The following is a 6150-nucleotide window of genomic DNA, read 5'->3' as shown; positions in this document are numbered from 1 at the left end:
AATTTTGGTAGATATTTATTGTATTGCTTTAAAAATTATTTGATGAGACTGAGTTTTGAACTCAGGACCTTGAGCTTACTAGACAAGTTCTCTACCACTTGAGCCGTATCTCCAGCCCTGCTGCTTTATAACATACAAATTTCAATTGTTAGTTGCTGCTCCATAAGAAAATCATTGATTTTTTGTATATTACTCTTGTATTTCTGTGTTACATATAAACCTTGCTATAATTGTATTTTAGTCATAGGATTTTTTTTAGCATATAAGTGCTCAAAATATTTATAATATTTATTCAAATATTAATATCAAATATTTATTCAAAATATTTATAATATCTGGCACTGACAAACATTCTTTGCTTGGCTAAATTTTAGACAAGTTTCTGAGACTTATTCTATTCCCATCTGTGCATTTCTTTTTTTTTTATTCTTTTATTATTCATATGTGCATACAACGCTTGGGTCATTTCTCCCCCCTGCCTCCACCCCCTCCCTAGTCATAGGATTTTGTTGTGAATATATATATATATATATATATATATATATATATATATACATATATAATTCCCTGTGAGCACAGAATTTTATTTCTTCCCTTCCAGTATTTATATCTGCACTAATCTCATATCATTGTACTGGTTAACATTTTAAGTACAATGATTAAAATGATTGTGACAGTAGGCAGAAATCATTTAAAAATTCCCACTAGATATTCTCAGGTAAATTATATGAACATTGAACAGCCTATAATCCAAAATTTGCTCAGGCAAACTCCTCTTCATATCAAACCTAAACCTTTAATGTTGCCAAGTAACTGAAGAGCTTTCTTGAGTCACTATTTTCTTCCATTTTTAGATATCCTCTTTCAGTTCTATTCCCACAATATTCCCAGTGCATTTTCGATTTCCTATTTTAATTGTGACTGAGTTCAACCTTCATTGTCTCTTACTCATCAATCAAATTCTTAATTCCTAGCTACATCATGTTCATCTACCTTTTTTTTTCTAACCAACTGAGGTATGTATTAAGTTATATCTTTGAAATACATTAAAATGATGTAATAATTTTATTTTGAAGTGTCAACATTTTGGAAATTTCTACTTTTCATATATTTAAACTAAAAATAAATATTAGAAGGCATCTTAAACTGTTTGGAATTTTAAAAGGCTTTTCAAAATATTTCTGGAGAGTTTAAATGCCAAAACAGTTAAAGATTACTGTTCTAACTCCATGATAAACATACAGAATACTTTTTTACATTTTTGAAAGTGCTTATTAATACCATAATTTTTATTTAATTCACATTAGTTAGAATTTTATGTAACTTTTGACATATTTTCATCAGAAAGTAATTTCATAGATTACTAAAATATGTATGAAGATATAGAGTATGCTTACATAACATAATCTTGGTGTTCCTACCAGTTTTCTCATTTTAATTTTCTTCTTTCTATATTTTTTCTTATCCGCATTATATCCTTTTAGAAAATAAACAAAAATAACTCCACACTTAGATTATATATTTAGATCATATGCATTTTAATTGAGTCAGTAAATTGTGTCTACTACTTGACTACTCTATTTCCTCTGGAATAAATGATTTTTCAGGAAAAAATGATTATGAGATAAAATCTTTCCTTTGTTCCTGAACTTAGGGGAAAAATACCTTGTTTCTCATTATTAAATATGATACTAGCTACATATTTTTGGTAGATATTTTCAAGTTGAGGAAGTTATAGATTGTTTTCAAAGACTTTTTATCATGAACAACACTTGGATTTTGTCAAAAGCTTTTTCTCGGGTTACTCCAGAGGCACCTGTATACCCATGTTTATTTCAGAGCTATTCACAATAGCCAAGTTATGGAAACAGCCAAGATGCCCAACTACTGATGAATGGATACAGAAAATGTGGTATTTATACACAATGGAGTTTTACTTAGCCATGAAGAAGAATGAAATCTTATCATTCACAAGTAAATGGATGGAACTGGAGAACATCATTCTGAGCGAGGTTAGCCAGACTCAGAAGACCAAAAGTCGTATATTCTCCCTCATATGTAGACTTTAGATCTAGGGCAAATGCAACAATGTGGTTGGACTTGGGTCACATGCTAAGAGGAGAGCACATACAGGAGATATGGGGATAGGTAGGAAACCCAAAACATGAAAGTGTTTGATGTCCCCACTGCAGAGGAGCTAATACAGTAACCTTAAAGCAACAGAAGTCAATATGAGAAGGTGATCAGGAACTAGTGAAAAGGTAATGTAGAGATGAATCAATTGGGTTTTAACACACTTGTACATGGAAGCAATGCTAGGAATCTCTCTGTATAACTATCCTTATCTCAACTAGCAAAACCTTTTTGTCTTTCTTATTATTGCTTGTCTTGTCTTCAACAAAATTGGAGAAAAGAGCAGAACAGGTTCTGCCTGGAAATGAGGGAGGTGGAGGGGAGAGAGAGGGGTTGGAGGGCAAGGAGGAGAAATGGCTCAAACAATGTATGCACATACGAATAAATGAATACAAAATAAAATAAAATAAAAGCTATTTTCTACGTGAATTTTTTCCTTAGCCGCTTGATGAGGTGGATTGCATTTGTTGGTTTTAAACACTAAATGAGACTTGCATAGTTAAAACAATCCCCCTTAACAATGAAGCATATGTCTTTCTGTACATCATTGCATTTGATGTGCTAATATTTTGTGGTGGATTTTCACATGTGCCCTATATGAAAGATATTGGTTTATACTAGTCTAGTAATGTTTTTATCTACCATTTGTTTTAATGAGATGTTGGACTTTGGAGAATGTGCTTTGAAGTTTTCTGAGCTAGGTGCCAATAGCTCATGCCTGTAATCTTAGTTTCTTGGGAGACTGAGTTTGGAGAACTATGGTTGGAGGCCATCCAGGGCAAAAAGTTAGTGAGATCTCATCTCACTGAATAGCTGGGTGCAGTAGCATGCACCTGTCATTCCAAACTATGCAGGAGGCTGAGATCAAGCACTGGGGTTCTAAGCTAGTACAGACTGGCCTAGAACAAAGTTTGATAGACCCCATTTCAATGGAAAAAAGTTGAATCTTGTCATGTGCACCTGTCATTCCAAACACTGTGGAAAGTTTAAAATAAGAGGACAGTGATCTAGGCCAGCCTAAACCCTATCTCAAAAATAACCAGAGCAAAAGGGGCTGGAGGTATGGTGCCAGTCCTGCCAGTGTGAAGCCCTGAGTTCTGCTTCTGTTTATTTCTTCTTATTGAGTTTGGGCAATATCTTTCTTTTAATGCATCTATTCCATCTGAATTAGCACATAGTGTCCCTTTAATATTCTTTAATGTCTTTAGCATCACCATGATAGGTGTTCTACAATTCTATCAGTTATGAGTTTGTATTTTCACTACTTTTAACCTTAGGTAAATTGGCTAAAATTTTATTAATTTTGTTAGTGTTTTCAAACAGCGAGCATTTTATTTCATTAATTTTGTTTGTTTTTTGCTTTCAGTTACTGATTTGTGCTCCAATCTTCACTATTTCTTTTCTTCCATTTGCTTTAACCTTAAATTGTTTCTCTTTGTACACTTTCCTTAAGATACCGATTTTATCTCTCCTTTTGAAATGTATGCATTTCATGTATAAACTTTTCTCACACCATTGTTTTTGCTACATCTTAAATTTTTTATAGATTTTTTTCATTTTCACTTAGCTCATGACATTTGCATTTACTCTGGGACTTTTTTATTCATTATTTTATTTCCAAATATTTATGATTTTCCTGCTATTGTGTTATAACTGCTTTCTAATTACTTCAGCTTTAAGAACATACTTTTGTATAATGTTTGCTCTTTTAATTTGCTGAGGGATGTTTTATGGCCACAATGCAGTCCATTTTAGAGAATGTTCCATGTGAGCTTGAAAACAGTGTGTATTCTGATGTTGGATGAGCTATTACAAAAATGCCAATTAATCAGTTTGATGGAGACTGCTGTGCAAGACATCTATATCCTTACTTTCTCCCTACTTGATCAGTTACTGAAGACAGAGGCTGAAATGTCAATCACAGTACTAGCCTTGTCCATTTCTCTTTTCAGTTATATCATGCTTTTGCACTTACTTTTTAGTTACATATACATTTATTATTCTTCTTATTGAAGAATTTGCATTTTACCAGTGCATAGTGCCCCTATGCCCTTCACAGTTTTCCTTGCTTAAAAGTCTGCTTTTGTTAAAAATTAATACAGCTGCTCAGCTTTTTTCCCTTTGATTAGTGTTAGCATGATTTATCTTTCTGTGTCACCTTTCTTTCAAGGTATCTTGCTCTTTATATTTAAAATGGTTCCTTGCAGAGAATATTAATTGGAATCTTTTATTAGTCCACTCTGACAAGCTCTGTCTTCTAATCAGTATATTTTGAATTTTCTTAGTCATTATTAATATACCTGAAATAATATATATCATATTTCTGATGGTTACCTATATTTGCACTTTGTTTATTTTATCGTTTTCTTTTATTCATATGAGCATACAATGTTTGGATCATTTCTCCCATTTTATCATTTTAAATCTTCCTTTCTTTTCTTGCATTTTATGGCTTTAACTGAGCATCTTGTTAGATTATCTTTTCTTTCTCTCTTTTTTCTTTTTTTGGCTGCAGTGCAGCCTTATACTTGGTAGCCTAGGACTTTACCCCTAAGTCACTCTCATCCCTTTTGCTTTCAATTTGTTTCACAGATAAGTTATTCTGTTTTTTGTCTGGGGCAGTCTCAGACCACCTTTGGATCACTGTCCTTCTACCTCTGCCTCCTGAGTAGCTGGGATTACAAGCATGCACCACCACACCCAATCTCTTTCTCTCTCTCCCTTAGAATAGCAATTGTATTTCCTTCTAGAATTTGAAAGATACATTAAAAACTACTTTGTCTGTCTGAAATAATCTTAATGTTTCAAGCATAATGCAGCAATCTGCAGCAGTGCATTCTTAATTCCCTCCTCTGTTATGTATTTTCTATCATTAATTTTGCCTATGTAGATTCTAAAGTAACGCATTATGTTTTTCTTCTGCTACTTTAAACAGAAAGTTATCATTTACATCAGATAAGAATATGAATGTTAAACTATTTTAATTTTCCTTCTCTGGTTCTCTTTCTGTAGGTCCACATTACTGATCTGTCACTTTCCTTTCTGAAGGGCTTCTAATACTTCTTGCTTACAATGATTCCCACACTTACTTTTTTGCCTGAGAAAATATTTAATTAACTTTTGCTTTGGACATATAATTTTGGTTAATGTTATATTTTAGAATGATATTTTGTTCTTTTATCTTTTAGCCTTTTAACATTTACTCCATTCTCTTCTTGTTTGCATAATTTATTGTAGGAAGTCCACTATAATTCTTATTTTTCTCTAGGCAAGTTTTTTTTGTCCTTTGATTTCTTCTAATATTTTCTCATTACCTTCTTTCTCTTTCTTTCTTTCTTTTCTTCTTTCTCTCTTTCTTTTTCTTTCACTCTTTCCTTCTTTTACTTTTCTTCTTCAGGTATTTCAATTATGCTGCTATTGTATCTTTTATAATTGTTCCATAATTCTTTGATTCTTCATTCTGCATTTTTGATCTTCTGTTGGTGCATTTCACTTATTGGAAGTTTCTGTTGACGTGTATTCAAGTTCAGTCATCCTTTTCTTAGCATCGCCAGTGTATTAATAACACCAAATATTAATTATTTGATTTCTAGTATTTCCTTTTTATTCTTAGAGTTTTTTAAGTTCCACTTCTGTTATTTGCTGCTCTTTCAAGTTTTCTAACTTTTCATTGGAACCCTTATCTTAATCATAGTTGTTTTAAATTCCTTGCCTGAGATGCCAGATAAGGGTATCATCTGAATTTATTCTGATGTTTGCTTTATTCTCTCTCTCTCTCTTTCTGTCTTTCTCCCTCTCCTTCCTTCTTTCTTGCCTTGCCTTTTTCTGCTTAAAGCTCTGCATGTTTATCAGGTAATACAACTGAATTAAATAGGCCTTTAGTATGAGATTTTAGGTTAATGTGGGTAAGAGGCCAGCTGTGTTTATTATTTTCATTGCTTTATATGCCAAAGGCTTTATATTCCGTTAGTGCCCTTTAGTGTTTCTGCCTTCCTCTTCACTTGGGTTTCCTTAAGA

Source organism: Castor canadensis, chromosome 8 (genome assembly GCF_047511655.1).
Source record: "Castor canadensis chromosome 8, mCasCan1.hap1v2, whole genome shotgun sequence".
NCBI lineage: Eukaryota > Metazoa > Chordata > Mammalia > Rodentia > Castoridae > Castor > Castor canadensis.
Note: the sequence above shows the minus strand (reverse complement) of the source record.